The following is a 23,618-nucleotide window of genomic DNA, read 5'->3' on the forward strand; positions in this document are numbered from 1 at the left end:
GGACTTAGAGCGTGGAGCTGCTGTCTCAGGCTAGCTGAGGGCTGAGCTTAAAGGGACCTGACCCCAACCCTGAATAGACAGTTCTCAGGGTTCCCCTCCTGCTTGTCTACCTCGATGAGGGACAGCAAAGCAGTCCTGACTGGGAGTGCCCTGAGTGCCCACACTCGGCACATCACAGCACTCTGCCATCAGCCCGGCTTCACTTGGTGCAGGCTGCCATCCGGGGGAAGGGGGGGTCAATCGGGGGGCTTCAGGAGAGCTTCCACGCCGAGGAGCCCGCAGAGCCACCCCAGTCCTCCCCATTGGGGGCTTGTACCCCATTCCTCCCTCACCTCCTTCCACTTACCCCTCCCTAGGCCCCCCCTTCCTGATGTACAAAATAAAGGACACGTGTGTTCAAAAATAGAAACTCTCTTTATTTAACAAAATTGGGGGAGGGGGGAATAACCTCTGGGGAGACTGGGAAAAGGAGGTGGGAGAGGGTGGGAGAGGGGAGGGGGAAACCTGGGAGGAGGGAGCTGGAAGGGGGAAGCCAGGGGAAGGAGGAGGAGGGGAAGTAATCAAACTATGGTCCGCCATATCTTCAGTACTGTGTACAGATGTGATCTCCTCACCCCAGAAAAGATATTTTGGCCTTGGGAAGGGTTCCAAAAAGGGCAACTAAAATGAACAGGGGTTTGGAGCAGGTCCCATATGAAGAGAGGCTAAAGAGACCGGGACTTTTCAGCTTAGAAAAGAGGAGACTGGGGGGGGATATGATAGAGGTCTATAAAAGCATGAGTGGTGTGGAGAGGGTGCATAAAGAAAAGTTCTTCATGAGTTCCCATAGTATAAGGACTAGAGGACACCAAATGAAATTAATGGGTAGCAGGCTTCAAACTAATAAAAGAAAGTTCTTCTTCACAAAGCAAATAGTCAACCTGTGGAACTCCTTGCCGCAGGAGGCTGTGAAGGCTAGAACTAGAACAGAGTTTAAAGAGAAGTTAGATAAAGTCATAGAGGTTGGGTCCATGGAGTGGTATTAGCCAGGGAGTAGAAATGGTGTCCCTGGCCTCTGTTTGTGGAAGGCTGGAGATGGATGGGACGAGACAAATCGCTTGATCATTGTCTTCGGTCCATCCCCTCCAGGGTACCTAGTGTTGGCCGCTGTCGGCAGACAGGCTGCTGGGCTAGATGGACCTTTGGTCTGACCCAGTATGGCTATTCTTATGTTCTAAGCTCAGGCCTCAGGGTCGGGGGTCTCACTGGACCACCTTGATTTTCATGCAAACCTGCTCCTGGGTTCGCATGTGGCCTTTGGTGGTCAGACTGGCAGCTATCCTGCCCTAGACGGCCACTTTCCTGTGCCTAGTGAGGAGGTCGTGGACGTTGGAGGCCTCTCCCCAAACCTAGATGAGGTCCACGATCTCCGCACTAGACCAGGCGGGCGCCTGCCTCTTGCAGCCCCAGGCAGGCTCCTGGGAGCCGCCAGCATGGTCCCGGGAAGAGGCGGAGGGTTGGGTGGCAGTGGGTGGCTGGCTCGTGCCGTGCCAAATGCAGGGTCTGCTGGCTGGGTGCTGGCAGGCTTGCAGCTGGCACGGGCACCGTAGCCAGACCGTGCCCCTTTAAGGGCTCCGGGGCTGGGAGGGGGGCAGAAGAGTTTCCCTGGTTGTCCCCAGAGTGGCCACCAGGGCAAGCTGGGAAGGGCTAGCCTCCCACTAGTTCGAATTAAGTGGCTACACAGTCCTGAATTCGAACTATTTAATTTGAACTAGGCGTTAGTCCTCGTACAATGAGGTTTACCTAGTTCGAATTAAGCGCTCCGCTAGTTCGAATTAAATTTGAACTAGCGGTATGCATGTGTAGCGCCTACTAAAGTTAATTCGAACTAACGGCTGTTAGTTCGAATTAACTTTGTAGTGTAGACATACCCTGGGTCCCTTTACTACAGTTAAGTTTAAAAAAAAATGTACATGCTTTATTTAAATCTTTAGGGCAGAGGGTTGGGCAGGATTCAAGGTAGGGTGTGGGGGACTCAGACTAGTGGGATCAGGCAGGTGGCTGGGGGGCTCACTGGGACCGTCCATGGCTGTGGGCTGCCTGGGGCGCTACAGGCAGCTGTCCAGTGCTGGGACCAAGGACTGAGGAGGTGGGGGGGGGGCAGTGCATTGGGCTCCCTCTGTGGCAGGTGTGGAGGGTGATGGAGGATTGGGCTTCCTCTGTGGGGCATGGGGTGAGCCAGAGTGGGGAGGGCAGCCATGGCCAGCACCAGTCCAGTTACTTTACCCGTTGATGGTAGCTGGCAACATTCAGAGCCCCTTCCACAGCTGGCCAGTCTTAGAGATGCATCTGTCCTCCTGTGGTCATTCTGCAGTATGACTGTCCCTCCTGGCAGCTCCCTCCCTTAGTGGGTTATGAGGAACATTTGGATTCCAGGAACATCCCATTTTCCTGGCACAACCAAATGCTGATCTTGCTTCAAGTTAGGATAAGAGGAAGTTGCATACCAAATTTGGTGGTCCTAGCTCTTACCATTTAGGAGAAGTTCTTGAACAGATACACACTCACTCGCTCTCTCAAATATATAGTATATAAAAATATTACTATGGCAGGCATAAGTGATATTAAAAATTGCAACATACGAGTAAATTCCATCTGTAACTTGTGTTTATAACTTTTCTTTAAATTACACTTGTGCCATCATTTCAAGTTTTTTACAATGGAGAAATATTTCTCTCTAGCTAATTAGTTGTCTTTGACCTCCCACAGCCTCTGACTTTGTTCCCAGTCATAAAAACAGACATCTGCTGTTGTTAGCTGGAGGCATTTAGTGTTGGAAAAATCTGTGCCATAACGGATGAAGGTGACAAAGTCAGAAAAACTGTTAAAATGACAGAACAGATTCTTCTCCCTCAGGGAAAGCAAGGGTTAGAAATTTGAACACTTCTGCATTTCTGGCTTTGGACATGTACTAAAATGAGAGATTCTAAATCAGATCAGAATATTTGGAAGTACAATATCTCCAGTACCTGACTTCCAAACTCCTCTGCGCCACCAAAGATGAATGGAAATAATTCCAATAATCCATCCACAAATCCTGTTCATATTTGTAGTAGCTTATTTGGGGCAAGACATTACCATACACACACTCTCATCTTCAAGTTTGACACAATCAACTCAGGATTAAACAAAGACTGAATGGCTTGCTAACTACAAAAGCAGCTTCTCCTCTCTTGGAATTCACACCTCCAGATCAGCTACTAGAAGTGGGCCTCATCCTCCCTGATTGGATCCACCTCCTCATCTCCAGCCTGATTCTGGCCTGCATATTTATACCTGCCTCTGGATATTTCCACTACATGCATCTGACGAAGTGAGTCTTTGGCCATGAAAGTTTATGCTCCAACACTTCAGTTAGTCTATAAGGTGCCACAGGACTCTTCGCCACTCTGACTCTCAAGTAGTCCCCAAAGATCCTCATAGGAGGCATGATACTTTTCTCCCTTCCTTGGTATCTTCAGCCTCTCTCTGCATCCCTTTCTATTTCTTTTAGCAACTCTGTATCAATTTTTTTCCACGTTCTTCCCTTCATCTCTCGATTGCATCCTGCAGATGCCTACTTCACCAGTGTCACTGCCTCAGTTTACCCACCAGTTCTCTCTCAATCTCTAGTAGTTTTCATGCTTTTGATCTCAGCCAAGGCAGAAGTTTGTGTTCTCAAGTAAGACAGATGTGCCAAAACAAAGACCATCATTGCCATAACTCTTTCAGAAAGGCATGTGTGAATGCAGAAGATAATGGGTTTTTTTGAAAGAAGAGGCCTCCAGGAAAAAGCACAGGTGCCCTGGTGGCCACTCCGCCCACAGTAATCACAACTGAAATGCGAGATAGCGTCCAATCAGTGTGGACGCTATCTTTGGAAAAAGCACATCGTTTTTTCATTACGCTTTTGCTGTGTAGATGCTCTTTCAAAAAAAGCTTTTCCGGAGGATATCTTGCGAAAGAAGCTTGGAGTCTAGATGTAGCCTAAGACTCCTCATTTTCTTTCTTACCCTTCAGTTAAAATGCTTGCTCACTCCCTTTGGCTAAGTCTACACTACGAGATTTTCTCAGCAAAAAAATATACTAATGAGGGACTAATTTGCATGTCGCAATCTCACTTGCATATTTTCTGCTTTTACGTTTTTGCGCAAAAACAAGCAGTGTGGATGTTTTCTTTTTGCGCAAAAATGGATTGTCAGAAAATATGCAAATGAACTCATAACACATGCAAATTAGTCCCTCATTAGCATATTTTTGCTGAGAACTCGTAGTGTAGATGTAGTCTTTTTGTTTCCATATTGATTACTCTACCTTATTCTGTTTTCCCAGACCCTACATGTTGCTTTGATCTTGCACCTCACTCCTTGAATTCCTCCACTGAATCAAGTTTAAGCTGCCATCAAAGCCTCTTTCTCCTGACTTATCTTCATTTTTTTTATTGTTTTACATCAGCCTTTCAATTTCTAGGTCCTCTTCTATGATGCCATACATGGAAAGATCATTCACAAAAGGGTCCTAAACCCTCCTCATTCAAATCCCTGTTGAAGATGTAACTCTGCCAGTATTCCTGCAAAAGAGAACTGATAATGACAAGTTTGCAGAATAACTGGGAGTAGTTCATGTATTTCTCCTCAGAAAAGTCATCCTATAAAAAGAAATTAGTCATTTAACTAATGCATACTCCACACTTCACTATAATGTAACTTAATAAAAACTAACTAACCTATACCATGGAAGTAACATGAAATATTGCCTAGATGTGCCTAATCATTATCTGGACTACCTTACTTGTATGGTTCCTACCCTCGGCTTATCTTTTAGGTGCTTTCCAATCTCTTTATTAGGTCAGCTAGACTAAGCAGAAAAATCATAGTCCACTTAGGAAGGAACAATCAGTTTCACACGTACAGAATGGGAAGCAACTGTCTAGGAAGGAGTACGGCAAGAAGGTATTTAGGGGTTATAGTGGACCACAAGCTGAATATGAGTCAGCAGCGTGATGCTGTTGCAAAAAAAGCAAACATGGTTCTGGGATGCATTAACAGGTGTGTTGTGAGCAAGACACGAGAAGTCATTCTTCCATTCTACTCTGCGCTGGTTAGGCCTCAGCTGGAATATTGTGTCCAGTTCTGGGCACCACATTTCAAGAAAGAAGTGGAGAAATTGGAGAGGGTCCAGAGAAGAGCAACAAGAATGATTAAAGGTCTAGAATACATGACCTATGAAGGAAGGCTGAAAGAATTGGGTTTGTTTAGTTTAGAAAAGAGAAGACTGGTGGGGGGACATGATAGCCGTTTTCAGGTATCTAAAAGGATGTCATAAGGAGGAGGAAGAAAACGTGTTCATCTTGGCCTCTGAGGATAGAACAAGAAGCAATGGGCTTAAACTGCAGCAAGGGAGGTTTAGGTTGGACATTAGGAAAAAGTCAGGGTGGTCAAACACTGGAATAAATTGCCCAGGGAGGTTGTGGAATCCCCATCCCTGGAGATATTTAAGAGTAGGTTAGATAAATGTCTATCAGGGATGGTCTAGACAGTATTTGATCCTGCCATGGGGGCAGGGGACTGGACTCGATAACCTCTTGAGGTCCCTTCCAGCCCTAGTATTCTATGATTCTATTGACATTAATACTTAATCAAATACAGAAGTAATTTAGTAGTAGTTCTGTTGTAATTTTGCATGCAGTAATGTCATCTTTTAAAATGCTGCTAGTTTTTTAAATACGAGAACAAAATGCAGTTTCAGAGCTGGTAACGGCCTGCGTATGCATTGTTACTCATTACAATGTCAGATAATAAATCACAGATAACAAACCTCTTGAAACAGAATTGGTGTTCTCCGATTCTGACCTAATATGCTACTTTTCATGGCTTTTCCTTTACTTTATTTAAAAAAAAAAAAACACAAGAGGGAATGCCAAAAAATGATTAAGCTCTGGAGATGGAAAAACCTGCTCATGCCATCTAAAAATTTGGAAAAATTAAAGAATTCAAAATAGGAGCAGGATATGGGAAAAAGACATGTCTCGTATGCACTAACAGTATATTGTGTTTTAAGATACTCTATGGGCTCAGTAATCGTTCTTGCTACAAAAAGAATTGCTTTAATTCTTCCTAATTTGTAATCTGTGCTTTGAATTATGTTGACTGAGTCAGCTCCTATAATGACACACAACTTTGCAGGAACGTAGCGTTACCTCTCAAAAATAAAACAATGCAGTACATTGAAATGGGCACTATTGATTTGTGTCAGAGTGCTTTCCAGTGTAATAATGCAAAAGGCTAAGATTAGATTTTCACAACTATTTCCTGTGAGAGTTGTTAATTCCTGTGCATAGGTGATCAGATCTTGAAGTCACAGCTTTTCCTTTTTGTTTAATGTAGTAAACAATATTTTAATCAATCCTAAGAAATTAACAGTGTGTACAGTCATTTCAACTTCTCAAATTGTCTGTAAGGTAACATACTAAAAATAGTTTTTGCACCTGTGTTTCTGGCTAGAATAATTGGAGACAAAGTGATTCCATACTAATAAATTGTGAAAACCAGACTTAAGTTAAAATACTGTTCTGAGAGCGGTGCAGAGTACCTGCAATGTCGGTTAACTTTAGTGTGAATTGTGGATTCTTAGCTCTTCTCAGGATTGAGCCTTTGTGCAGCAGAGTCCTTACTATCAGTTAATTGCATCTAGCTGACCTAGAGCAGGGTTGCTCTCCCAGAGGTCCACTGCTTCCTGAGAGTTTGCACAGCTGATAAGGAGGAGCTCTTTATTTCAAAAGGAATTTTAAGATGTAGTCGTTTCCTGGAGATTAACAAATTCACACATCGGAACTTCTCTGTTATGGTCTTGTGCCCAGGAAATTATCAGAGAAGTGACACTTCAGTGAGTGACCAGAGTTTCTAAGGTGCCACAGGACTACTTGTGTTGTTCCTTATAAAAAAAATGTTTTCCCCAAAGTTTCATGTGTGTGTTTCGGCAGCAGTGTATTAGAATACAAATGTCAACAATACATAGTGCCTTGTTACGTGAGCAGTGTGTGTTTGTGATCCAGATGGTATATTAAAAATTGTTTTTCCTCCTCTGTAGCAGTTCCACGCTCTTTTACATTTGGGCAACTGCCCAAAGAACTAGACACAGACCTTTAAAGTGGGGTAAGAAACCCACTGGCTTTGGGAAACTTGTCCTTTACAGTAACGTTTGGAAACATTGTCTCTTAAAAAAATGAGTTAGCAATGGATGCAAATGCTGCTTCTGCCCTTGAGCATCCTTTCAATTTTTGTGAGTTTACAAATAGGAAACTATTTTAAAATGTATCTTTTTCTCTTCTGTGTACAAGATCCCCAAACATCTCACCAGCAAAATTGGCAACAGTGAAACGGATCACAAAGTGCGGTCTAATGCAGTAACTAAACTAAGATTTTTTTTTTCCTCCGAATTTTTCAGTTTTTGAAACTTAAAATTGGTTCAGACTTCCCCAAGGAAAAGACTAACATGAACACAAGCACAGAAACTTTAAACAGAAAAGGAAGTATGAGTAATTTAAAAGGAAGGATTAGAATGGAAATTGGAGTATTAAGCACTGTCAGCACCCAATAAAACTGTTTTTGTGGAAACTTGCTTTTTCCATTTTATTGAAGAGTCAGTGGACATTTGGAGTCTGAGCCTCACAGTTAGTTTTGCCATTGATTTCAGTGGTGGCTGGGACAGATTCTCTGGGTAACTTTGCAAACTCTTATTTTGACAGAGTATATGATGTACCTACACAAGTTAAGCACTGACATGTTGTATGCTCACTAGCAACGAGGCCTTTGAAGATGGATAAGTTGCCCACTGTTATGCATTTGAGAGAGCGTGTGGTCTAAGAAACCAACTGCTTGTCCTTACTTATGTCCTCCTTTCATGTGAAATTGGTTTGGTGTGTATATATAAGGATGGGTCCAAAGAAACCCTCTGCTGTATCACTGAATTTTTGCATAATGTGGCTGCATAATCAAGTTTAATTTCAGACAGACCTGACGCAGTCATTGGCTCAACAATGACGAAACAGAGGCCAGTTTCAAAACTAGATCAGGTCTCAATTTATATTGTTACCTTCAAAAAGTCATTTCTTCTCCCAGTTATTCGCACCATTTCCTGATGTCTGATTTGGCCTTTTGAAAGCCATTCTTTTCTGCTGAGACACTGCTGCTGGTTGAGTAAAATGTCATTGTCTTGCTTTTCTTAGATGTTCGCCTTATCTTGTTACATGTTTTCTCTCTCATTTTTCTTTTGTCTCCCTATCTTCTCACTCTATCATCTTTGGCATTCACCACCACCTCAGGGCTTCTAACATCACATGCTACTAGTACATCTCACTTCTAACTCCAGTAATTTCATGTCAGTCAGATGAATGCTGGAATTAGAAGCTGTCTGTAGAGCCCTACTACAGCATTTTTCATGCTGACAAAGAGGCTCTCAAGATGAATGCAGCATTCAGCTATAAAGTCAGCTATATGTCCAGTAAATTACAGCAGACAATGGTACCCTTTTCCCAAGCCGTGGTACCCCAAAGTTCTGGTACATCCTTGGGTCTCCACAGTGCTAAAAAAAAACCTGCATAAAACTGAAGTATAAAGTTCATGATTGGTGCTCTGTTAGCTGGCAGGAAGGATGGACATTTTTTTCAAGGCCTTTGATTGGCAGATCAGTTGGTTTATATTCAAGGTATCAAAGATCTTGTCGTCTGCACTCAGACAACATTCCCATGAGAAGTAGCAGCCACTGGTGTGGACGTACATAGAGACACTCAAAAACAACACTGCAGAGTGGCACCTCATCATCAGTATATTATTTCCTTCATAAAACTTTGGGTTCAAGAGCACAGTGTTGCACTTGTTAGTTCCTCGGCAAGTCAGAAATTATCTACATTAAGAATTTTTCAGTTTACATTCTATATTAGGCAAAACTGTTTCTTTTTTTTCCTTGTATGCTGCTGATAGAATTCTGCTGTAGGATCTGTTGGACCTTAATGGAACTGAAGAATAGAAAAAAATATATATATATGCTTGCTTACCTGCAAATTTTACTTTCTTCAATTATTAGGTTCATAGATCTAACTCATTTTGTCCAGCATAAAGGGTTGCTATTCAGCTGCTAAATGGATAATAAAGTTCTCTTAAAAAAAATAAAAACATTAAAAAAAAAAACCTGTGAAAACTGTTTCACTTATAGCAAGAATTTAGTCTGTTAGAAGAGAAGGTTTCATAGCCATGGATGGAGCCCTGTGCAGGTACAAACCTTGTATCTATATCTGCAAAAATGAGCTGCAGATATACCCACAGACATCAGTGGATGTCGATACCCGCAGATATAAAGTAGATATCTGCAAATTTGCAGGGCTTTTGATACAACACTTGTATCTGCATCCTTCACATTCACAAAAATGAACTGTAGATCTCTGCATTCCTTCCCCTCTGTGAATGAGGATACCAGCGGATGTAAAGCAGATACCTGTGGATTTGCAGGGCTCGAGTCATGGAAGTTTTGGCAAGAGACTGCACAAGTGACTAGCAGGTTTGAGTTCTGCCTCAGAACTACACATACTCTGCAGTCTCTTACTCAGTTGGATTTATAGATTTTATTACTAGAAGGGAGGAAATGTTGTTGGATAAGCATTTAGACATATGCTGTTTTCTCAAGCTGTGTTGGATAAACAGAAAGCTCTAGTTTGAGAATATTTTGTATATAGGACTTTGGTCCTAATTTGTAGGTTTTACTATATTTCCTTTTAGCATATGTCCAAGATGAGCTCCAGATGGACATACTGTTAAATACATCCAAATGAACAAATCCATTGTCCCCACTGGAGCTAGTATGCACGGGGTCAGGTAAGTAAAAGAACAATATCTGGCATATTTTCAAAGACTATCTTTTTGTTTATGGGGTAAACTAATACACTTGAAAAATGCATTTTTTTAAAAAGAATAATTTAACCGATCCCTTCAAAACAATGTTATGGTCCTGTCATGGCATATCACTTAATTGAGATGGTGCATGCTGGAGCATCAAAAAAAAAGGAGGTGTTTACTAGCCAAAATTTTAGGAGACCTGAACAAAAATATAAAAGATTTGTGGGTGCAAATGTATTTTCTATCCAGGAGTATTCAGTGCATACTACACGATTCACAACCGGTATTCAAGAGAACAGCAGAGTTGTATGGAAACTTTGAATTGTATACGGAATCAGAAATATAGTATTGCTTGTAAATTCTTAAATTAGAATTTCAGTTTAAAAACTAATCTCTGGCCCACATTTGACTGATTAAGTGAAGAGGTGGTAGCATTTGGTCATGGATCTTTGACTGAAAGTTCCATAGTAGATCTATACCAAAAAAGCCCAAATAGAGTAATTAACCTTGTGCAACCCCCAGTGTTAAAAATAATTGTGTGCTTGTATTGACTTTCTAGTCTGGTGCAGTAATAAGATTTGAACAGTTTCATTATTGTTTTGTAGGTGTTAGTAAAAGTGCAAGATTCCTTTATCTTTTTTTGACTAGTAAATGTTTTTTTTTCTAGAACCATCAGTTGTTTGTACCATAAATGAAATATGTAGCTTCTCTGTATGCTATGTGGTGTGGGGTGAGGGGGAGGAACACCATTGACATGATCTGCAATCAATTCTGAATGGAAGTTAGTATATTGAAGAATCTTATGGGTGGTATGTTAGCCTGGTGTATTGATAATGTACAGTACTAAACATTTTGTCACAGGGGAATATACTTGAAAAGGAAAATGAGACAGAGCTAATGAATACAGGGGAAAGAAACAATAATAGAAGGAGCTGTCAGTGCTGTTAATTTTTTTTATTTAAGAAGTGCAAGCTTATACTATATTAATATAAGAAAGCTTAGGCAGTAGTACAGAGGCTGTTTAAAATTACATCTGAGAATGCTTGCTATTGCCAACAGCATTTTCATGCCAATAGTATTTTCCCCCTCTGTCTTGTTTTTTATGGTTTAGTTTGCTTGAACAGTATGACTGGCCAAATCCTTCACTCAGACCAAAAGGAGGAAGCCAAGATGAATCTGTGCCATGTCATGGTTAATGCAACGTTGGTTCATTTAGTTTTTATAGTTAACAATTTCCATATTTAGCAAGCTCCCATTTACTGATATTCATAGCATCTGTTGAGTTGCTTAGTCTGTATTTAATATGAAGAGTAAAAATAGGACCAAATCAAAACTCTAAGCCTGACCTCTTGCGCACACACCCCCCCTTGCAAATTTGGGTCAAGTTGAGATCCAGGTGTGGATTATAGCTGCCTATCTCTGCTTTCAGAAACAAGAGGCTTTAAAATTTCTGTTTAACTTGACTTGCTTGAAGTGTAAATTTTGTCCTGGTAGGTTGCTTTTTGAAAGCCAAACAAAAAATCATTTCAACAAACCAGCCACCGTTGAACTGGAAGCCATGTCCTGTTCTCTGTCCATAGAACAAATCCTGTCAGTCAGTGAATTATATGCATGTATCAAAGGCAGAATATGGTCTTCATACTTTAAAAAAAAATTAAGATGTGTTGCCTGTAGAAATGCAAACCCACCAATCAATCAAAATGTACAAGAACTAAACTTATTTATAGGATCAAATTTCAGAGTTCAGTATCTGTAGAAGATTGTCCGTACTGAATTATTTATTTACTCAGATGTAGCAGAGTAAAAAATATTTCACATTGACCAAAGTAACCATATTGGGAATGAGGGAAGAAGGACAATTACTAACATGTTTACTTTGTCAGGCTATTCATAAATAGCTGCTTTTAGATCATTTGGATTAATTTGTCTGTCTAGGTTGTGCTCAAGGTTAGGGATATAAGTTAGCCCAGTTGTGTTTGTTCAGTATAAGTATTTGAAGCCTAGGTTTTTGGTAGATTGTAGATATTGCTATACCTGCGTTTGAGCCAGTCTTTTCTTCTTTTTTTTGGCTTTGGTAAGCATCTTATCTTGAGCAAAGTGTAATACTATCCGAAGCTGCTAGTGACATAGCAGTTTCGTATTCAGAGAGAAACAAAACTTCACAATATTAATATATCAAGCAGGAATTTTTGTAAGCTTCTGACTACCATTGAGAGAGAGCTACATATTAGACCAAGTGAAGGATGTGTAAAATGAAGCATAGATAGGTTAAGACCAAAATGTTCAAAAGTGATATTTTATTTTAGGTACCTCCCAGTTTTGAGTATCTGCTGGTGCCTGGAGGTGCAGGGCTGAGAAACAAAATGTAAAAGGCCTTTCTGGCCACAGCTGTTTATAAGTAACAAGTAACAAACAGAACCAAACCTTTAAAATTCCATCCCTTCGAGGATTAAATTCTTCTTCCCTTTGTACAAGAAGGTAGGCTTATTTTTGCCTGACAGTATTAGACTTTTTCTCACCATTAGTTTTCCCAGCAACTTCATTTCTCCCCTTACCTGTGTCTCTGCTTCCATTAGATGGATTAAAGTCAACAGTGACAGACTTTACCCTCCCCCCACCTGATCCCACTCTACAGGCAGTCCCCGGGTTACGTACAAGATAGGGACTGTAGGTTTGTTCTTAAGTTGAATCTGTATGTAAGTCGGAACTGGCATCCAGATTCAGCCGCTGATGAAACTGACCAGCGGCTGACTACAGGAAGCCCGAGGCAGAGTTGCTCTGCTCCGGGCTTCCTGGAATCAGCCGCTGATCAGTTTCAACAGGCTGAATCTGGATGCCAGTTCTTACATACAGATTCAACTTAAGAACCCCAGGCGCCCCCAAGTCAGCTGCTGCTGAAACTGATCAGCGGCTGATTCTAGGAAGCCCGGGGCAGAGCAACTCTGCCTCGGGCTTCCTGTAGTCAGCGCTGGTCAGTTTCAGCAGCGGCTGACTTGGGGACGCCTGGGGCAGAGCAGCTGGGGTGCTGCTGGGTTGCTCCAGTAGTGCGGCTCCTCGGCGCTACTGGACCAACCCAGCAGCACCCAAGCTGTTCTGCCCCAGGAGTCTTGATTCAGCTGCTGCTGAAACTGACCAGCAGTGGCTGAATCAGGATGCCTGGGGCAGAGCAGCTGGGGTGCTGCCGGGTTGGTCCAGTAGCGCCCAGAGCGGCGCTACGGGACCAACTGGCAGTGCCCCAGCTGCTGTACCACAGGCGTTTGGAGCAAAGCCACGGAGCACGGGGGCAGCGGGACAGCCCAGACGCGCCGCGGCTGTCCCGCTGCCGGCGTCCTCCGAGGCTTTGTTCCCCGTCTCCCTAGTCTGCTGGTTTCCAGCAGACTAGGGAGACGCGGAGCAAACCCCGTTTGTAACTGCGGATCCAACGTAAGGCGGATCCGCGTAACTCGGGGACTGCCTGTACTCTTCTACAGATCTCTTCTATCAGGACAGGAAGCAGTGGCATGAGCAGTGGATTGAACTTAGAGATATGAAAGTGTAAACATGTGCACGGTTAACTGATGAGCCTTGGCTCATCAGTTCATCTTCATGGTTACATGCAGGACCCACTCCCTGTGGCTGCCTGTCTCTATCATGCTTGAACAGTACGTGGGGCAGGCTTTTAAGGCTTTTTCCTGTGATTACTGGTTCTCTTCCTCTCCATCCAGCTGCTGCTTCTGTATCTGAGGGAGCAGGGCAGGTGGCTCCGAGGGAGCCTGTACTCACAGGGAGTTGGCATAAAAGCCAGGGGGAGAGGGGACAGCATCTTTGTGGGAGCTGATAAGTGCGGGGGAACAACTTAAAAGCTGACTCCCCGTGTGCGCCGCCCCTCCCTCCCCGTGTGTAAACATATTACTACTGAAAATTTCATTAGTTACATGTTTACCTAAATAAGTGCATTTTAACATCCCAAGTTAAACTTTCCCTCATCCCCATGGATCGAGTGGAATATATTCACTCTGTTTTTTCAGAGTGCCCTATAACCTTTAGAGCTGTAGATGTCAAGATGCCTTAAAATGGGCACCTAAAAGTGGAGGCACTCAAATCAGAGGTCACTTCTGAATATTGATGTAACTAACTTACCCAAGTCAACACATGGAAAACCAGATACCTGAATTCTGATTGAAAATGCTCTTTTAAAACAAACAAAATAACTAGTTGAAGGCTAGTCTGGAAAGATTTGGTGACTAAAGTGTTGTCAACATGCACTGAAAACTGGTCAAACCTGTTTTTCTGCCTCCTGTTGTTAATATTTCATGGTCACATTGTTAGCACCCCTGTCAACAGAGAGAAAAGCAATGTGGGTAAGCATCCCACAGTGCCTGACGTCCCCTTCAGTCACTGTGTGGGAATGCACAATGTAGCACTATGTATTCTGGGAACATGAAAACTGTCCTGTTAGCCACCTCTTTGCTTCCCAGCCCTCCTGCGCCACTCAGATAACACTCCTTCCTGCAGACTCCAGCATCTGCTGTGAAAAATCACAGATCCCACAGTTCTTTCCCATGTTGTGTTCAATGTACTTAGGATCACGCACTGCAGCAGAGCTACTTACGCAGTTAATAGCAGAGGATGAAGACTCTGATTGGGATGACACTGTGAGTGACAGGGACAGCACCTAACTGGCTTTGCATTGGGCTGTCAGATCAGCTGTGCACAACAGAGCAGCTGTAAAACCAGCACTGAGGTGGGATTGCACTGTCATGCAGATGTGGGATGAAGACTAGTGGCTACAGAACTTTCAGATGCATAAAGCAACCTTCTTAGAGCTGTGTGCTGTGCCGACCCCTGAATGGAGGCAGAAGGACACCCAAATGTGAGCTGCTTCCTTGGTAGATGAGTGTGTTGCCATTGCTTTAGGGAAGCTGGTGAGACTGGATTGCTGTTATTCAGTTGCAAATCGGTTTAGAGTGGGGAAGTTTCTACCATCGGGGCTTTCCAAACTGGCAGGGCAATCAATGGCACACACATTCCCATTGTAGTACCACCGCATCTTGCCTCAGTGTACATCAGTTGTAAGGGTTACTTCTCCATGGTGTTTCAAGTGCTTGTGGATCACCGTGGACATTGCACAGACATAAATGCAGGGTGGTCTGGAAAGGTGCATTATGCATGCATCTTCAGGACCAGTGGGCCTGTACAGAAAGATGAATGCTAGGACTTTCTTTCCAGGCCAGAAAACTACAGTAGGGGATGTGGAAATACCCATCGTGATCCTAGGTGACTTGGTTACCCCTTAGAGCCCTGGCTCATGAAGCCTTACATGGGCACCTGGACAGCCAAAAGGAGCAGTTCAACAGGCTAAGCTGATGCCATATGATGGTTAAAAGCAAGCTGATGAAGGTGTGACTGACAGGCTGGATTTTTGGAGGATCACTTTTGCCCCCGACAGCAAGAGCAACTTCCCAAGCTGCCCACCCGTCCCCACGGCAATACACAGCAACTTACCACCTAGCATGCCTCCACCTCCTCTCCCCTGGCTTCACTGGAGCAACTTACTGCCCTGCAAGGCTGCCAACCTCTCTTCCCCACCCTCACCTGCATAGCAACTTGCCCTGTTTCTTTTCTCTCCCTTCATGCTCCACATACGGTTGCCAAGAGTCCTCACAAACATTGGGACTTGTGAATGATTCCTTGCTCACTGATAAAGCAAAATGCAGGACAATGTAGCACTTTAAAGACTAACAAGATGGTTTATTAGATGATGAGCTTTCGTGGGCCAGACCCACTTGAAAGCTCATCATCTAATAAACCATCTTGTTAGTCTTTAAAGTGCTACATTGTCCTGCATTTTGCTTCAACTATCCCAGACTAACACGGCTACATTTCTATCACTATTGCTCACTGATAGTCACTGGATTGAGCCTAACCTTTCGTCCGCTTCCACCACATCGTTCATAACTTCTGTCTTCAGGATAAGTGTTTCTGACTCTGTGCTATGGGACATGGGGTCCCCACGCAGGATTGCGTCCAGGTCTTTATAAAAATGGCATATTGTGGGTGCAGTACCAAATCGTCTATTTTCCTCCTTTTGGTACACCTGCTGGAGTTGCTTATCTTGGCTCTGCATTGTGGAGTGTCTAGCTCATACCCCTTCTCTCAGAGAGCTCGAGAAATGTGGCCACGTGTCCCAGTTCTGATGGGTCACTCACAGCTGTAGTTGCATCAGTTCTTCACTCTGCACACTGATAGATTCAAAAGCTCTGATCTGGGTTTCTAATACTCTTGTCATCTGAAGAAGTGGGTTGTGCCCACAAAAGCAGGTTGTGTCATCTACATGTTTTGTTAGTCTTTAAGGTGCTACTAGTCTATTTGTTGTTTTTAAAGTTTTTTTTTCCAAAGCAGGAGAGTGTTTTGAATGATAGCCATCCCCCACCCCAGTGCCCTGAGAAGATGCCATGAGGACAACTATACAATGAGCCAGACACCAGAAAATGGATTTTTAAAGTTCCTGGGGATTGCAAGTAGAAGATTCTATCTGTGTATATGGCTGCAGATCAACAGAGTTTAAAGTGCTGGCCAGAGTGTCTAATCAGACATTGTGGGGAAACATGCTGGAGGTCAATAAACTTGACAGAAAACCTACTGTCATACACGCATCATGATTGCTGATGGTGAAGGGAGGGCATGAGACAAAAGTCTCGTGAGGAGATGCAAGTTTTTTGTCACCAAAAAGTTTTTTGTGTGGTGCGACTTTTGTTGCATCACAGTATGGGCGCTCTCTGGATTTTGTGGCCAGAAAAGTGTTTTTTTTGGCAACAAAACTCGCAAGTGTAGAAAAGGCCTTATCCTGCCTATCTGAGGTCCTTCAATACGTTGGCTCCATAACCTCCTGCATAGTCCCTGCCCATTTCATTACACAGAATCTATCACTAAAAAGTATAATAGAATTTCCTTGACTCCTTTTAATGCTAACAGAAAGGGGCAATAGAATCCCTGGAGATGAATGGGAACATGGTGAGACTGGGGGTGGAGGATGGGGGGACTACAAATTTGAAGACTAGATTAAACTTCCAACAAAGTACAATTGTTCGTTCTGTAGTTCATACCAACTCTAAACATGCACAAAGATTCAGGCCACTATTCCTTTGTTTTGTTCCCTGACTAGAAGAAAATACGTTTTAATTTTATTTTTTTCACAGTTGATGCAAAAATAACTTACACTGAAATACAGCATGCATTAGCTTATTTGTCTGCAAAGAAATATGAAAAGGTTAAGGCTGTGTAACAGCCAAAGTAGTGATGGGATTGTTCTTTGTGCTGGTCCCCATTCATTTAAAAAAATTGTATGAGAAATTGAGAACTATAATGGATTTGGCTGGAGATACTGGATTCTAAGTATATGCTGACAAGTTAAGTATTCCAGATGTACAAATGTAGTATTTAAAGTGATCTCCAAAATTGGCATCGGGGGAAGAGTTATACCCATTTTTCCTTCTGCATGCTTAAAAGCACATGAAAGATTATATAAAACGTCTGCTGCTTTGTTTACAGTACGAAATCTCGTCTTGTCCTAGTTTTGTCGGAGGACTCATTCTAGAACTCAGAATGAGAGTAGTTTTAGCCCTTCCTCCCTCAGTTTGCGGGAATGAGTATTTCATAAAGAAAGCACTTCATTCATATGTCCATTTTTTTTAAAAAAAATGAAACATTTTATTGCTTTTGGGATTTGTCAATCTCTATTTCAATGTTTTTGCCATTCTGACCAAAATTCCCATTTCTCTCACTTGCTCAGGTTTCTGTGTGCTACATTTCTGCCAGTTCTCCAGATCTTCAGATAGTCCTGTTGCAAAAATAGAGAAGTAAAATGTCTGTAGTTTGTAAAACCAACCCCAAAAAACAAACCACACCCTTTCAGGCTTTCTGAGTATGTGGAAAATATGGCCAAAAAAGTGTACAAATACCCCCCCCCCCTTTTTTTTTTCATTTGCAAGTTAGGTTTCCTTTAAACCCCTATCCCCATAAATGATTATGTATCCAAGATATTAGGCTTTCAATTTGAGGACTTTAGGAAGAAGTGACTGTGGTGATGGGAGATGCATATGTTTATTGAAAGTCTTATTACTTTTTCATTATTGGCAATGATTAAAAAATCCATTCATTTGTAGTTTTTCCTGTGTGTGCATCCTCCTGTTCTGCAGAATCTAAGCTTTTATTTTTTAAAAAATGGTTTCCATTCCTTGTGGTTGCAAAGGAAGCCTTCTAAATGTGAAGAGAATACTGTCTTCCTAATTCTGCAGATGGCTCCAGAGTGCACTAATCCTGCTCAGAGCTTTTCAAAGCTACACTAGAGTGAGAACTGACCTGGATCCTGAAAATAATATACTGCTGCTATTCAGAGTCATAGCAGTATGTGGGAAGCAATAAAACAGACAAGAAGCTTGGGCATTCCAGTTTCTGCTGCTCCCTCTGATCACAGCTTAGCTTAAGCTATGTTCAGCAGAAGAGTAGAAACAGGAAGTATTCACTGGGGAAGATGATTAAAAAACAGAGGCCTAGAGAAGAATGAAGTAGTGGAAACCAGTCCACCCACTCTTATAGCAGCCAGAAGATCCTGAAGCTGGAAAAGAGACAGAAAGAAAATGCTCTCTTACAACAGCTAGTGTAATATACTGGATGAAGAGAATATTACCATATTTTGTATCAGAAACCTAACTGGAGGCTGATAAGATGGAATCCCCAGTAGGGATGTTAAGGACTAGTCGACTATCGGATAAGCAAATGCTTATCGTATAGTCAGTTGAGGTCCCTTCCAATTCTAGTATTTTATGATTTTCTCAATTTTTAGGTGGTACATTTCATTCTCTGGTTATCAGAGGTCACAATTTCAAAAACCTTATTCATAAAGTATATGTGGGGTATGTTGTGGAGAGAGTTTAGTGTGAGGCTGGTACTGGGTCGGGGGGGAGAGATTTATGGAATGGAATATATTAGCAAAGAAAATTTGGTACTGAAAGAGTAAAGAAAAGAGTGTAGGAAGGAGAAAACAAAATCTGAGGAAAAATAGAAGGCAACAGTAAGCACACTAAGACAACTCAGGGAAAGACACACCATAAAAGAAAACAGGGGGGAAAGAAAGTGAGAAAAGCAATGCAGCTGGAGTAAATTTTATATATATAAAGCTCATTGGCACTGTTGCAATTAAATACAGCATGCTACAAATATACCATGATTTTATTCCTTTAAATTAAAGACGGGGGCGGTGGGGAGATCGTGTTGTGGTCATGGCAGCACAGATATTTTTAACTCTAGTTTGTGGATTTACTTCTCAGGGATAGAGGATTTGGGAACCTTTTTCAAGCCTTGATTATTACATTTTGCTATTTTAAGTATTTTTACCTTTCATGTACTGATGAAGAATGTGTGTGATAGCTATCCCCTGGTAAGGAAAGGCATGTATCACCTGTTCTTGACCTGCTGATTAGTGATGCAACAGTTTGGCTCCTGTTCCCATTGCCCCCTTTGAATTAAGTGTTGCCAGTTGCTAAGCATTGCCCTGTTACAAGCAGAAAAAGAAAAATCTCATGCATGTTTAGCAAACCAAACCATGTCAACAGTGTATTAGAGACGTGTCAGTCTTTATCTCTCAAAGAACTGAACAGCACAGACAGCCACTAAAAGTAAAGGCAGAATCCCTGTTCTTTTAGTTTTGACATTTATATAGTACCTTTTCATCTTTACAAAATATTGTGTTAGAATTGCTTGTTGTTGAAATTTGGTCATCACTTCTGAAACATATGAACTGTCTATCCGCACACTGCAACAGAACTCAGCTGTCTGGGACAGGAAATAATTAAGAATATTAATATGCATTTTAAGATCCAGTAACATTATGGTTGGTGAAAAGGAATGATCTAAATTGAAGGTTGGGCACAACACCAAGATTCACACCCCTTTTCTTATGCAAAATTCACTGATTTTTGTTAATCAGTAGCCAAGACCTAGAAGGCAAGATGCTGCTTGAGTGCAGTGAGAACGAATTGCATCAGTAGTGACTTGGAAAGAAGAGTTCCCTGTAATTGAATTTTCACCATTGCTTCCTTTGCCATTGAAATGAGGGAGCGTCCCATCAAGCAAATGACTCAGCCTACCTTTTACAGATGGGATATAGGGTGCTGTGGTTTCTATTCAGACACCTGAGATCAGCATTCTAACATCTGTAGTTTCATGTATATCTTTTGAAAAAGGTCACATGGAAACTCATTTTAAGGTTGTACAGAAGACTGGAACCAGATTCTAACTGGGATCCTGTCCCTTTCTGATGCTCAGGCAGTATGGAAGGGCCAGACTCTGGCTGCCACAGGGCATTACCCAGGCAAAAGACCTACTGGTGTAAAGCTGGCATAGGCATTTTCTGCCACAGCAGCTGAGGACAGCACAGACTAATCCTCAAAGTCAGGTAGCTGAAACCAGCTTCCTGATGCTGTTTCTGCCTCAAGCCAATCTGAGAGAGAATGGGACTCTTTGGGAAGTTTAAGCAGGTCCATATGCTCTTACACACAAAAAAGCAATTTTGTTTAGTCCAAGAATAAATATTTGTGAAGACAAAGCTGTTCCTTAACACAATGGAAATGCAGTAGCTTCTGAGACGGTCACAACAGATGCAACAAAATATCAGCTCAGCAAAGATCCAGTCTGTTGCTGGAATATACGCTTCATAGCTTGGCATCTAGGTCATGCAGCTGTACATATTTCATATAAGTTACCAGCATGCATGCTGGCTCACCTGCTAGATTTAAAGCAAGAAAGTAGATGGGGAAGTAAATTAAGACTGTACTCCCAATGCGTAAACTATTTTTCTACGTTAACTTACTAAGAAGTGAAATTTATGTAGACAAGCCTAAGTAGCTGACATGCTCCAGGTGGCAATGAAAACTCTTTCATTCACTTTGTTTTGGCTCGCAGTACCTCACTTATAAAGACTGGGAGATTTATTTAAAAAACAAACAGTGAAGAGCTAGTATACAATTTAAATAACTTATACTTTTTTCATGGTTAGGCACTTGTACCCCTCAGGCATTCACCTTTGTGACATAAAGCATCTACCACAATGGGCCCAGATTGTACCTGAGAAATCTGTCTGCAGTATAGAATATTAAACAAAAATAACAAGCTCTGCATTTTCCTGGGTGATTGGGAAGAGTAAGAGCATGAGGAGAGTGAAGTTTTGAAGCACAATATGGTATTTTAAGGTGTTTTAATGTATTTAAACAGTATGGAAAATACTATAAAAGATAAGGAAAAATGTTTTGGTGGTTTTATTGGCTTTTTACCTCCACTAGTTTAACAGGCTATACAAGAGGCTAGCATGGGTTCCATCTAGTTGAGGTTAGGATAAGAAAGATCAAATCCAGACTAAGGTCTGATCTCGATTAGCTCTGAATGACTTCAATTGTCAAAGACTAAACATGTTGACTGTGTTTTAAAAACAGCAACCTATTTTGAATCTATGCCATTGTCCTTTTCAAACTTTTTGGGAATAGAAAAAGGATTAACTAAAGGAAAAAGCTAGTGACATGCTATCTACCATCTTACTTGGGAGAAAAAGAAACTGTTGCTGAGAAGTAGAAAGGGAAATATGAAATATTAGCAGGTTGGAAGCTTCATTAAACTTTTTGTGGCAAAAACAGAGACCTACTATGAATGGGCATATAGTGACTTTGTAGGACAGGAACTGCAATTTGTTACAATTGTAGAACTTAGAATGTCAAGTGGGAAGACCAGATTGAGAAATATGGCATGTAGGCAAATACCAAACAGCTGTGGCCTATGCACTAGTAGAGGGATTTTCAAACAATGTAGAGGGAGGGAGAGGTCTGAGAGGGGTGGCTTTTTCCTTGTTTGTTTGGGGGACTGTATACTGGCTTGCCCATGCCCAGCCTCATGCCCAAGTGCAGGATAAACATGTGAAGAGTTTGATCTTGCTACTGCTACTGTCCTCCCAGGCTCTGTTGCTATTGTGGAGCATATCTGGTATTGTGCTGCCATCTTATTTCCAGACAGCTGCCCTGGGAGCCACATAGCTTCAGTGGGACTAACTCCCTATCTCCCTTCCCCCTCGGTCTCTTACGTTCTTCCCTCCCCTGGCATGGCTGTGCAGGTAGTCATCATGACACCAAGCAGGGAGCTTGCGTGTGTGAAGGAAGGGAGGTGGTGTCATCACCCATGGATTGCCACTGCAGGCGGCTGGGATTCAGACAGGGTGCATGAGGCTCCTCCCCAATGTGTGTTGGTTGCATTGTTTTTGTTTGTTTTTTAAAGAGCAGTGAAGTTAATATCTTCTGTGAATGTGTGATTATAGGGACTGTGCATTGCAGACCTGTGTAGAACCTAGTGGCTGGAATTAATGGATTGTTACCTGCTCAGTAAGGTTTGTGCTAGGAGGCCCTGGCAAGGCGGACAGGCTGATGTATTGGGAAGCTGTTATGCAGCTGCAGCAGAGTTCCTACTGGCTCAGAGGGGTACCATAATGCTTTATATGGGTATCCTTAGCAGTTTTGTCAAGCACTGTAACAGATTTTAAGTAGTATAGTGGGCTGGTTCTCACTCTAGCCAGGAAAGGGGTTAATGAGCTCATCTGGGCACAACAATCTCTCTCACATGCTTCTGTGGTCACCAGTAGGAGCCTTCCACCTGAATGATTTGCTCTGTGTCCCAGAGCAGATCAGCACAACATGCAGACTGTCTGAAACTGGCAGCAAGTGAGTTCACAACAGTGGGCAGAAATGGCCCCTGAATTATGGGACATTTCCAGAGGCCAGTTACAACGCAGCAAACAATCGACGTGTCCACGCTAGTACAGCAGCACTGTGGCCACTGTGCAGAAAGCTATACACCTAGGCTACGTCTAGACTGGCATGGTTTTCCAGAAATGCTTTTAATGGAAAAGTTTTCCGTTAAAAGCATTTTCGGAACAGAGCGTCTAGATTGGCATGGACGCTTTTCCGCAAAAGCACTTTTTGCAGAAAAGCGTCTGTGCCAATCTAGACGCGCTTTTCCGCAAAAAAGTCTCGATCGCCATTTTCGCGATTGGGGCTTTCTTGCGGAAAACAAATCTGAGCTGTCTACACTGGCCCTTTTGCACAAAAGCTTTGTGCAAAAGGGACTTTTGTCTGAATGGGAGCAGAATAGTATTTCTGCAAGAAGCCCTGATTTCTTACAGTAGGAAGTCAGTGCTTTTGCGGAAATTTAAGTGGCCAGTGTAGACAGCTGGCAAGTTTTTCGGGAAAAACGGCTGATTTTCTGGAAAAACTGGCCAGTCTAGACACAGACCTGTTGTCAAAGGTGGTTGATCTGGAGCACAGCAACTGTGGAGTTAGTGCATGGGAAGCGTCTTGCCAGTGTGGACACCTCAGGAGTTACAGTGCTGGGAACTGATTTACAGTGCTGTGACTTGCTAATGGAAACAAGGCCTAACTTTTAGTCTGGATCTCCACAGTTTTCTGTACTTCCTCAGATGAAGGCTACACAAGGGATTGTTTCTGCTGCCTTTATGATCCTGGAAACCTTTAAAATGTTTTCTTCTAAACTTCTGACCAGGTGAATAACCGCTTGAATTTGGCCACACCTAAGTTTAAGGTGTTGGCCTTCTTCCTTTGGGGAGAACCTGTTTATCAACTCCTCCTCCTCAACATACATTTTAGATTAGTTAGAATTTCAGCACATCTGCATAAT

The 23,618-nt window shown here is 42.4% G+C and overlaps 1 protein-coding gene and 1 long non-coding RNA gene across 4 annotated transcripts in view; one reads left to right on the forward strand and one right to left on the reverse strand.

Annotated features, from left to right (window-relative positions):
• MARCHF3 (membrane associated ring-CH-type finger 3) overlaps positions 1-23,618 on the forward strand; it is a 135,467-nt gene that overhangs the window by 29,747 nt on the left and 82,102 nt on the right. Inside the window, exon 2 of one of the 3 annotated variants that reach the window (XM_075931922.1) lies at positions 9,792-9,887. The exons of the other annotated variants lie outside the window; for them this stretch is intronic. The gene's annotated coding sequence lies outside the window, so the exon portion shown is untranslated. The remainder of the gene's footprint in view (positions 1-9,791; positions 9,888-23,618) is intronic. 3 annotated transcript variants of the gene reach the window in all.
• LOC112546944 (uncharacterized) overlaps positions 17,608-23,618 on the reverse strand; it is an 87,672-nt gene continuing 81,661 nt past the window's right edge. The window contains exon 3 of the long non-coding RNA XR_003090674.2: positions 17,608-17,727. This is a non-coding gene — a long non-coding RNA (uncharacterized LOC112546944). The remainder of the gene's footprint in view (positions 17,728-23,618) is intronic.

The sequence above is a fragment of the Pelodiscus sinensis genome, chromosome 6 (genome assembly GCF_049634645.1).
Source record: "Pelodiscus sinensis isolate JC-2024 chromosome 6, ASM4963464v1, whole genome shotgun sequence".
NCBI classification, from domain to species: Eukaryota; Metazoa; Chordata; order Testudines; family Trionychidae; genus Pelodiscus; species Pelodiscus sinensis.